This window comes from Apteryx rowi, unplaced genomic scaffold (genome assembly GCF_003343035.1).
Source record: "Apteryx rowi isolate R43461 unplaced genomic scaffold, aptRow1 scaffold_213, whole genome shotgun sequence".
Lineage (NCBI taxonomy): Eukaryota > Metazoa > Chordata > Aves > Apterygiformes > Apterygidae > Apteryx > Apteryx rowi.
In genome coordinates, this window is record NW_020448453.1 from 50897 (window position 1) to 63186 (window position 12290).

The following is a 12290-nucleotide window of genomic DNA, read 5'->3' on the forward strand; positions in this document are numbered from 1 at the left end:
CCAGCACTCCAGATGTGGCCTCACCAGGGCTGAGGGGGAGAATAACCACATGCATCCCATCAGGTTCCATAGACTTGTATATGTCCCATTTGTACAGATCATCTGTAACTCAACCCTCCTCCACTATTGGTAGTTTCTCTATCTCCTACTCCTTCTATTTCCTCACAAAAAGTATTTCATAACCTAATTTCCAGGCACATAAAATCATTAAGTGTCCACTGAAAAGCATCGACTGCTGTGTGTGTATACATATACGCGTGTGTGTATACACACACACACTTGTATAAAATGCATGCACATATATATATATGCGTATTTGTATGTATTTTGTCCAAATAGCTAGTTATTCTAATTTAGGAGGCAGTGTACTTTAGATGCTCTTTCCTAGAAATTGCTCAATGTTACAAACAAGTCTGAGAAGCAGTTAGAGATTTAATAGCCTCCAATGCACAACAAAGATCACTCTTTCAGTGAAAGTAAGACAACATGCAGGATTTGACAGGGAAAACATTTTTCTTTGACAGCTGAAATCAACTTAAATTCTGGGGTAACTCTTGAATAATGGCTTCCAACAATTACTTATCACTGTTCTCTAGTCTCACCCATGTTCTTTCACAATAAAGCACTAAAGGTCAGGTATGCAGGCAGGAACTTTTTAATGGAAGGAAAAACTGGCTGGACTCTTTGTGGGGATTCTTTTTCAGGAGGAACAACAAGTGACCTGGAGGAATTAGTCAGGTTTTGTATTATAAGGAACTGTCTTCAAAGCAGGACTAAAACTCCAGAACCCCAGAGCTCCAGAAACAAACTTCATTGGCCATCATTATTGTGACCACCAATGTGAAGCTGTATGCTGCTACTAAAGAAAGAAATGTAAAGTTTTAAAGTATAGCCAAGCAGAARAAAAATCCTAAATTCTAGGCTAATTCTACTAATATTAAAAAGACAATGAAAAATGTTTGGTTGTTGCCTTATGAGAAAATCTCTTTATATAAAAAGAGTATTTGGGGGACTTTTCATCTAGTCTTTTTCAGAAGGTTATAAGTTGTTAATCATTTGCACTGCAGTGCCCAATAACAAAAACACTTGCGCGTTCATGATAGGCCAAAAGCCCTGCAAACAGTAGTATAGGTATATGCCAACATGTTAGCATTTTGACCACACAAATCCTAGCACTTAAAACACCCCACAACTTCACACATCCGAGCAAAGCTGTCACCAGCACAAGATTACTGAGAAAAGCAACCAACAATAACAGAACAGCTACTTTAAAAAAAAAAAAAAGAATTCAAGTCTGCAATGTGATGTATATTGTCACAAGAAACCTGATATTGCTACTGGTAGAGGAGCCTCACTGAAAACAATCAGTAAGATTCTGCCACAAATTAATTCTCTATAAGGCTCCAGGAAGGGGTTGTGGCTTCTCACACATTTTGTGCAGAAATAAATAGGTTATTACATGTAACTTGCTTTCAATCACATAGTAGTTAAATTATAAGATGTAAATTAAGCCTTACTGCAACAGATCAGATACTCCTAATACAAAGCTCAGGTCACTGGTGTCCTAAGGCCAAGGTTGAGGAAAAAGCCCAAAAGAATTACAACACTAAGTACCACTTACCTTCCCTCCCCATCTCACAGAGGACCAAAATCTGTTGGGGTACCTCAGAAGATAAATATTCACAGTGTTGCTCTAGCTACATCCATTTGCAGCATGCTTTAGTTACCAGGTAAGACTTGCCCTATTCTGTATGAGGGCAGCAGCAGACCCCACTCCCTTCACACACACTCCCTTCACATACACACACACACACACACACACACACACACACACACCCTCCTCAGATCTGAAAATTAATGTTATGGAAAACACAAACATCTTTGTCTTTAAATGCAGTTTAAATTCAGCCCATGCTGCAGTTTCCCAAACAGTTGCAGGAGATAGCAGGATAGTTTAACAACCAACTTCTATGAACCAAGATTGTTGAGCTCGCTACAACTAAATCCCTGCAGGCAAGTACCAACATCACAAAAAAAAAAAAAATCAAACTTGGAAATAATTGGCAAATGAGCTGGCAAACTTGCTAAAGAAGCCACAAACAGGAAAAGCAGAGAGACAACTACCTTCCCCTCCAAATGGTGGTAAGGCCGAAGACAAAGGTGGGTCACCTTAAGCTGTGTTAATAAGCTTCAGTTTCCAGGGCTGGCAAGTTCTTTTTCTTTAGAACCAAAAGATAAATAGTAGGCACAGATTACCAAATAAATTCTGCTGAAGAGCATATCCAGATACCAAAAAAAAAAAGTTACAAATCCCTTTAATTCATATTTAATCCCATTTAGTTTGTAAGGAAAAAGCAGGGTGGTRTGATCCTGTCAGTGGTGATCAGGGAAAGAAATAATTCAGGTAAACATCAAATCTGTCTCAACTAAAACATTTTGTTTGAAATATATAAACTAGCTCTGCTCTAAAGAGAAAATTTTCCTTCAAAAAATATTTCCATAAACAACAGCAACAGTTTCTAGAAATATTTTAATACTCCTTACATTGATATTTTTCCCCCAAAATCAGTAAGCCAGTGTGTACCACAGGCAGCTGTGTACCACTGGGGACAGGCTTTTCTTTGTTTAAAACACAAAAAGATCTAGTAACCATTAATTCCACTCAAAGAAGCGCTTTCAGAACATAGGGGTGTATGGCATATTTTTTATAGATGGACCTGAATAAAGACTGACCAAGTTTCATTATGATTAATGATGCTTTTTGAACTATTTGAATTCAAATGACTAAGTAAAATGTTAATTTAAACACAGCACCCTACCAAAGCACTGTTAATTAGAAAATCAACAAAGTCTAATCTAAAAAAATAATTTAGGGTGGGTTTTTTTGATGACTTAAGAGCTCATTGGTGCCTTTTATGTTCTCTACCAATTGGCAGCGATTTGTTGATTAATGCATCCAAGCAGAAAAGGGTTAGTTTATTTCTTGCCTGGCAAATGCACAGCTGTCCTGAGCCCACACAAAATAGTTTTCATTGGAAACTCCACTAAACTAGGACAGATATTAGCTGTTCTTATTTCTAGCCCAAGAGTGACACGAGATTCTGAGTTTAACTAAGCCTCCAAGTATAAGCGCTGTCTTTAGAGCAAGGTACATATAATACTCRTGCTTCCTTCCTCCAGCCCTCACGACTTGTTTTTAAGCTTCAGAAAACCCTATACTCAGAGAAGATAGGAAATGTGAAGTTATTACGAACTTGATAAGTGAGGTGATCTACAGCTGCTTTCAAAAGATGCTAAGTACTTTTCAAGTTTTATCTATTTTAACTTTTTGCCTGAAAGATTTTCTTTTTATTGTTTCACCTTGGCAAACAGACATTGGGCTCACCTCCTTTGCTGCACAGGTGCCAGACTGAAGCAGTTCCTCTCACACCACAACACTTTACTGGTTCCACTGTGTAGAAAGATTTAGGAATCACCCAGCAGAGAACACGCATGTAATGTCAAAAAACAAGCAGCACCATTAACTTCAACAGGCAACCTGTGTGCTTAGACACAGGCATGCACACGTTGGAGGATCAGACCACCAGTTTACTACTGTCATTGTATAAACAACCCCACAAGGCAAAGATCAAAAAACGTGCATTACTGAATGCATTAAAGACACTTTTTACATAGCAATACCAGTAGGCTTCACTTCAGTACTGATCAAAGAAATTCATGTACCTGTTTACCTTCCTAAATTAAAGCATTTTCATAATTTTTTTTCTCCGGAAATGGTATTAGTTAAATAATTTGTTCAGTAATTTAACATCAGGTTCATTATCTTTGAAAATGCACACATAAGGTACATCTAGTACTTCATCCTTGCTCTATTTACACATGCACACAATTATCTCCTACAATCAAGAATTACAGAACATTAGCAGGGTACTCTACTGTGTTGCACTTACTGCATAATTTATTGCTTCACAGCAATCATCTTCCACCTCTGAAGGAAGTCCTATTGTACTATCAAACTTCAGAGCTACCTACTTCAACATCCCCTTCACTCACATAATTCTCTTGCATTTGAACAGTGCTCAAGGACTCTAAACCTAGCAGTGATGCTACCATCACAATGAGTACTTGATGAAGGCCATAGGAGGTAGGTACTGATTCAAGATATGCAAATTCATTATTTGATTATTTCATATTTTGCTTCTATAGGCAATTCTAGCCACATGCTGAGCCAGGCAGTAACTTTCTAAACAACCACTTTTGTAAGTGTATRCTTTGTATTTTCAAAATAGACTTTTATTTTATAATAAATTTCTCTTAAAGGTAAAAACATACCCTGCAGAAAATTGTTTCTTCTTCCAAAAGCTATTTCCAGCTGTGAGGATTTGAAAGGAAGTGTAATTTCACTAACACAGCTAAGCAAGCAAATACTATCCTATAAACTATTTCCATTCATGTTTTAAAATCTGTATTAGCAGCWTCTTTGTAGATGCCTTCCAATTTATCTCCCTCTCTGCTGTTCCCTACTATTAAAAAAAAAAAAGATTGTCCAGACAAATATCTGTGTGTTATGAAAAAAAACTCATCCTAGTTTTAAGTCTAAGTCCAACCTTCTTTTTGCAGTTCAGTAAGAGCACAGCAGAGCAGGTCAAAATTTTTCTAAGTTCTCTTTAATGTATATAAATGTATAACACYACATTCCCATGAAACACCGTAATAGATCAATATAGGCAAAATTTTCACCAAAATTAAAAATATATACATATGTCCTGTAGGCTATTATTTTGACTTTCATTTTTTAAATCCAGCTTTGATAGTTCTGAAAATATCTTTCTGAGAAATTCCAAGATTGACTTCTCATGAGAGCTTGAGACAAAGTTGTATTTCAAGACTTTGGAACTTACAAAGAGCAGAAATAGTTCATTTCCACCAGCTCTACCTTTCCAGCATCCTGGCAGGCCCAACTGAGCTATCCCTCAGAATGCCCTGCCTTTACTTGTAACTCATTTTATTCTGAAAAAAGCAACAAGAACCCAGAGAAATTCAAATGGTTGAAGTCACAGAAAAAAAAAAAAAAGTGTTTGCATGTCTAAGTTATCAGCATATTGATAGGCAGGTAGAATATTTCTAAGTTTTAGAAGTTACAAATACATTCTCATAATGCAGACCTTCATCTGACACAAAAAACTGAACACAGACATTTTACAGAGTTATTGCACTAATTAAGTTTTTCAAACCGATCTGGAAAGTTTTGCCATTTCATAATACTTTAGAATGTGGATTTTCCCAATCACCACTGAAGAATCAAAATTTGCTATGCTCATAATATAGAGAAGTATCTGAGATTACAAAGCAAGRTATTAAAAACTTAAATGGCAACTACAGTATATTCAGCTTTGAGCAAAAATCAATATAAAACAGGGTGAAGTCTGGAAGAAAGTCTAGGTCTGCTATTTTTCCCCCTTTAACATCAAAGTTGTCTCTGTTTTTCCTATGGGTAAAGATTAGTATCCTCAATGAAGGAAAAAAATACTGTGCAGTCCCATGTATTCACAAGTGATCTAAGAAAAAAAGAAAATGTTTAAAAAGAGGTGCAATACAGTGTGCCAGCAATATTAACTTAAATCAGGAGAGTAAAGGAAAGTGCCAACAGGAGAGAGTTCCTAAAGGAACTCATAATATTATGTGAGCAGGCAATAAAACAGCAGATAACTAACAGAAYGATGAAACAATTTAGACTGGAAAGAACCTCTGGAGATTATCCAGTCCAACTCCATGCTCACAGCAGGGCCAACTAGATCAGGCTGGTCAAGGACTTGCCTAGCTGAGTATCTCAATGCAATTTCATAACCACTTTGGGCAACCTATTTGAATGTTTGACTACCTCATTGTGAAAAAATTTGTCTTATACTGAACTGGAATGTCCTGCATTTCAGTTTGAGACTGTTGTCTCCCTTCCTGTCACTGTACACGTATAAAAAAAAGGTTCTGGCTCTGTCTCCTCTATATCTTTCAAGTAGGTAGCTGAAGACAGCAAGTAAGGCCTCACCTGAGCCTTTTCTTCTTCAAGCTGAACCCAGTTCTCTCAGCCTTTCCTTGTAACATCATATGSTGCAGCCCCCAACGACCTCAGTGGCTTTTTGCTGGGCTTGCTTTAATATGTCAATGTCTGTTTCAGACTGGGGAGCTCAAAACTGGGCATGGACTCCAGATCTAGTCTCACAAGTGCCAAATACAGGAGATTAAGCACTTCCCTCAGCCTGCTGGCCATAGGCTTGCAAATACAACACAACACGTGGTTCTGCTTTCTTCACCACAAAGGCATGTTGCTGACTTATTGTATATACTCAAGGCAAAGTGAGATACATAAGAAAAGTTATACATACATAGTTATGAGCTCTGAACCAATTTATCACTCAGAAATGAGTTAGCTGCAGCAGATTCCAAGTTTTCTATGAAAATATCAGCCCAATTCTTTCTGACAGTGAAATAAAAGCAAGCAAGTCAAATGTTGACTAGCTTCTGAGAGGGAGCTGAGAGATATCTATAAAATTGTGAATAGCATGGATATAGCCTTCTTCAGCGCAGGAAATTTCAGCATTAAATGAAATTAGCAGATGGCAAGTGCAGAAACAAATAACGGAGACACCACTTCAGACACTGTGTAATTCAGCTGTAGAGCTTCTTGCTCCAAGATATTGTGGACCCTAAGAATCTGCATTCAGTCAAAAACACAGTAGACAAACTCATGGTGGTGGGAGGGGGGAAATATATCCTGTTCGGACTAGTAAATACAAAGACATCCACCTCTGTCTCAAGAAATCCCCAAAACACAAATCAATGAAGCTTTGAAGAGTCTTGCTGAGAAGTATCATCAAACATTTGCCTTATTCTTAAAAACCCTTACGTAGGCATTTGCTATAAACAGTCTCAAACAGAGTAATGAACAGATGAAACTCTAGACACAACACTGATTTGCAAATAGATTTATCAGAAGGTATCCTATATAGATCTTAAATACAGGTCTTAATCTGACAGTTCACAAGCACAGACAGGCTTGTGGCTACAAGGGAAATAGCACTAAACCAGGAAGGGCAGGAAAGGAGTAGGGGAAAAAAAAAAATCTTAATCCAAGAAGAGCCGAGGACAACTATACACAACTGGGATATGTTCCAGTTTTGTAGAATTCTGTCTGGTTATTTATAAACATTTGAATTATTAATAAGAAAGGAGATTGAAAAGTTATCTGAGGAACAGAGGACATTGCAGATGAGCAGTTTGTGGGTGGAGGACACACATGAAAAAAGTCACTTCAAAGATTTCAATGCAACTGAATGGAATAGCCACAGAGAAGGAAACCAGGAAAGACCTATGGGAGAGCCACCAGATAAAGGACAGAAAACTTGACAGGAAACTAAAAGAAGAGCATGAGAAAGTATTCACTTCACATCCTTAACTGAAACTGCAGTGTTCCTGATGCAGATCCCTACAGATCAAACAAGAAAGATAAAACAAGCTGGCTTACCTGAAAGATGAGAGAGCACGGGGACCTGACTACTACAGGAAGAGATATGCACACAAGACTGAGGAAAGAGATGGAAGTAGAGCAGGGAGAAGAACAGCATGCTACCAGGACCACCATGCCATTTCTCTTCACTCTGTAGGATCCTGAAAATCAGATGATGTCAGTTTGCGTGGCCTGGGGTTCCAGGGGACTTCCAGTCCAGCTAAGAGCCTGCAAATATTTCTAGAGGTAGCTGCAAAGAGAATAACGTGACAGAAGCAAGTACTTGTTTGAAGCATTCATTGTTTGAACAGCACAGATCACGGCTGGAGTTAAAATTTGAGGGATACCTTAATATACATAACTTCAGTACTTCTGTACAGTGTAAGAATTCAGGAATTCAATGATCTAATACTTTGTTTTCCCCAATCAACTGAGACAGAAAATTATTTTGCTCTCTTCATCAGTATAAACCACATTGCCCTAAGTAATGATATATCAGTGCCACCTTACATATTTTATATTCAAATTATTCTATTCTGATAATTAGCAGCATCTAAAAATTATTGATGAGAAAAGTCATGCTGCATAAATAATAAACCGGCTCAGAAATCATAATTTCTAGAATTAGAACACTATTTTTTGAGACTAAAGTTCTGCTTTGCACTGGATATGGTTGAATCCTAAACTACAACACTTTCATTTTAATTTGTTCATCTTGTTAGAGAAGAAAAAATCATCTTCAAACAGACCATCACTGCTGATACTCAGCAGGAAGTTCTGTTTGTTAAATGTCAAAGTGGTACAAGCAAGCAGGGTGATATTATCAGAAACTGAAAATTCAATCCCTACCAAAGACACTGAGTAAGACTCCACTTGCACGTAATGAAGATAATGCARGGACACATTTCAACACTGAGAATAAATTTCTCATTCTGCAGGAAGATTCCACTGAGGCCATAACATCTGACAGAGAAGGTCAGAGAGTTCATGAAATAATTAGGCCTCAAGATGGAAATAATCTACAATATACAATTTTGTATAATGAGTTATAAAACTGTATAATAAGGTGCTTCATAAAGTCATAATCAATTCTTTTACATCAGAAAGTCATAATCCATCAATGGCATCAAAATGACAGATTATGATTTATTTTGAGACTATTCAGATGTCAGCTTCCTAGGTGTGCTGGGAATTGTAGTATAAAACACCCCTCGGCTAAAGTATTAAAGCTGAGGTGAAAGTAAGAATGAGAGTCACCCTGAAAATGTGAATAAATGCTATTAATGTGAAGAGGATTACACAACCATCTTTAATTGGAGTTACTTCTCATACGGCCATCTGCATTGTAAATGGCTTCGCAAACGCTTTTGACTGAAACACATACATTGATGAACATTTCCACAAATTCATTGTCTCCAACTATTACGAAATAAAAATGACAAAACAGGAAACAAATGTATCTGCCTCCATGAATCTACCACTATCTGCAATTAGGATTTAATCCTACAAGCTATTAGTCACTAAGAGAATCTACCTAGATGAGGAAGTAAAGTAATGCCAAGTTAAGCCAACCTAGAAAGGAATTTGCACCTGTTCTACAGAAAGTAGCTGGAGTTTTAGATACCCTTAGGATGGCCCCTTTCTTTATGGATGATTAAGCACATTTACTTTAAGATTTCTGTGGGCATTGCACTGACACTTCATTATTCTGTAAGTGAGTGTGAGAAGTTCAAAATGCAGTTAGATAGGCTGTTGCAACCTACCTGCTTTGAGCTGGATGTCAGCATCCAATTTAGGTTTTTCAAGATACAAGGACTTTGCTCCCTACTTCTGCTAAAATACTCATTTTAATTTGAGAGAAATATTGACAATGCAAATAGAGGGTAACAATACAAGTGATAAGAAAAAATGAGCAGAGTTGATGTCACATACATACTAGACATAGTAGATGTCATAATAGGCAGGATTTTTATTTCCCCTCCAAGTCAGACTTCTTAGAATCAATCCACCTCACCAGGACAGTATTTGAAAGCCTTAATGAAGCTAATCTACTTCTATTACAGTATTTTTCTATTTTGGTTGCTCACATTTTAGGGCTTATTTTTTGCCAGGTAGGGAAAAGACTACAAATGAATCTAAAGGAGGGAAGGACCCCTAGGAAGATGCACTATGCATTCACATAGTAAAGAAAGAAAAGATTGCTCAGAGGATTTATTTTATGCAGCTATGATTATTTACTCTATAACAGTTATCTTGATTGAAAAAAATTATTATATTTCTATTCAGTTATCCCATTAGCTTAGAGGATGTTTTTTGTGTCCCCCCCCCGCTCCACAAATACACCTTTTCCCTGCTGGCCAGAGATAAAACTGCAGCATGTAACAGAGTATTTATTCCCATAAATTACAATGCCTGACAACAGGGTTCGCAGACAATAATATCTACAAGATTTATGTAGTACAGATAATTACAAAGACTTTGCACTGTCCGTACCTATCCATTTATTTAAATACATACCAAAACTAACAGGATGCAGCAAAGAGATCCAACTGAGTCTACAATAAAAATGCAGTTCTACATCCCCTAGAAGGAACATCTACTGCTGTGAATAWTTCAAAGCTTTTAAATGCCATCAGCATGCAAGAAAACGGAAGATTACAGGTCAATTTACACCACATATTCAAGTGCACTTTCCAGCTGTTATAATAAATTATTATTTTATGTATAACAAAGAGCATTTGAAGCAAACTGTCCTACAAATGCCTGATTAAAACCATCTCTGTTGAGTATAATGTACAGCATGCAACAAGTTCCTAACACTGGAACATCAAATGTCATTTGATGAGAAGCATTATGGCACAGAATGACCATAATTATTGCAATTTTCCTTTACCTTTTCTACTAAAAAAAATTACAAAGTTGAGAAGCCATTCAGCAGCAACAGCATTTTCCATAACACAATATTGAATTGCCCCCAGATTCGATCTTACTACAAGTTAGCTTCTGTAACGCACAACTTTCTTGACTCAGAGAAGTCTGTATTTCCCACTCTTGGCTAGAATCATCTTTCAGCCATCACCATGACACTGCAGGTCAGGTCAAAATACTTACTGTAAACAACAGCTACTTGCCACATCATTGGTCTTCAACGCAGGCTGAACTATCCTCGTCCATTGGATATTAGAAATGTTGTAGGGTCTCTATTACAGTTTGTCTCATTTAACCTCATCCCACACATAACAGACTGGCYCTTGGCTACCTTAGGATACTGCACATCAATTCCAGAAGCAGTATGGCCTATAGATTTGTTTTATTTAATTTTATTTTTTTTTAAATCAGGAGGACTGTCTAACAATAGAGAACCTTCACAGACCAATTTTCAGCCTTGGAGCTGCTTTTTTTTTTTTTAATCAAATCATTTAACATTTTGTTGTGTGCTGTGCAGCAGCACTCAGAAAAATACTCAAATACTATAGCTTCCAGTTCCAGCACTGTATCAACACAGCCCTACCTCAACACATTAACCCTGTGTTGCTGTAACTACTCTATTCSTTGAACCTGCACAAGGATCTCTGAATGTCCTTGCTCAATGCAGTTTCGATACCTATCTCAGAGGCATCTTTTGCATTGCATTGCCAAAAGCAGTAATGTATCACATGGCGCTAACATGTCTTAAGGCAGACTTCTTTCTCCACTGCACAGTTACAACACTACTGATGGTGAAAAATGTAGAACAGTCATTCATATTAAACCTCTAAATATAACTTCTTGGACATTTTTAGATAATCATTTCTCACAGTCAGGATAAAGAAAAATTGTCTGTATAAAAGCACTTATCTTTTCTATAGACCCTGGCACTCCTTAGGATACCATTATACCTTGCAAAGATCTTCTTAGGCTGTTTGTTTGTTTGTTTTACTAACTGCTGGTTAAATAAATGCAGCCAAGGTAAGGCCATTTTCAATTATTTTCAGTTTCTAAAATTTGGCATTTCAGAAGCTTCTACGCATTACTTCATCATAAATAATAAGAAATGGTGGTAGACTTTTCTAAGATGCTGTCATTTGTACTGGCAGCCTGCTGACTCTCAACAGGTGACAGAAATTCCAGGTCAACATTTAGGCGTGAGGGAAACAAGGTCGTCACCTCCAAGCTAAGCACACAAAATGATTTTTCCAACAGTGACTGTGTAGCATCTCAATGAGTTACAAAAGGCTTTGGAAATGAAATGCAGGAAAAACACAAAATAGCAGAATGGAACAGATGAACCTGGAACAGAGGCTTTAAAACACCAAAACCACAACACTGTCAAAGGTATAAACACAAATGACCTGATCTTTCAAACGCTACAGTAAAAATAGTACAGGATTACTCCCTAAGAACTTTGCTGTTTGAGTTTTTTTTGTTAAAAATGGAACATTTTCTGAATCTTTGTAAATTTGTGCTGTGCAGAAAACTGAGCAGTTCTAAGGAAGCACTGGACAACAACAGAAATAATTGCAAATTGTTATGATATTGAAGTCAAATGTATAGCTGTTTGTATAGTGTGGGCGACAGTTTTGAAATCTATAGACTGTTGAGTCTCAGTTCCTCGATCAAAGGGTGCTGGCATAAGAAACTTATTTCAAAGCAATCTCCTGTTTCAGCTTAGATGAAGAGTTATGTTTTCAACAATAGGCATTAACCAAGAGGAGCTACTGAATTGAAAAGCCATACTATAAGTTAAGTTAAATATTTCTACCAAAGCTCTCTCTCTTTTCCCCCTTCCCATTTTACACGCTAAAGC

The 12290-nt window shown here is 37.1% G+C and overlaps 1 protein-coding gene across 1 annotated transcript in view; it reads right to left on the bottom strand.

The window, feature by feature from the left end:
* FBXO15 (F-box protein 15) overlaps positions 1–12290 on the bottom strand; it is an 80402-nt gene that overhangs the window by 31859 nt on the left and 36253 nt on the right. The window lies entirely within an intron of this gene.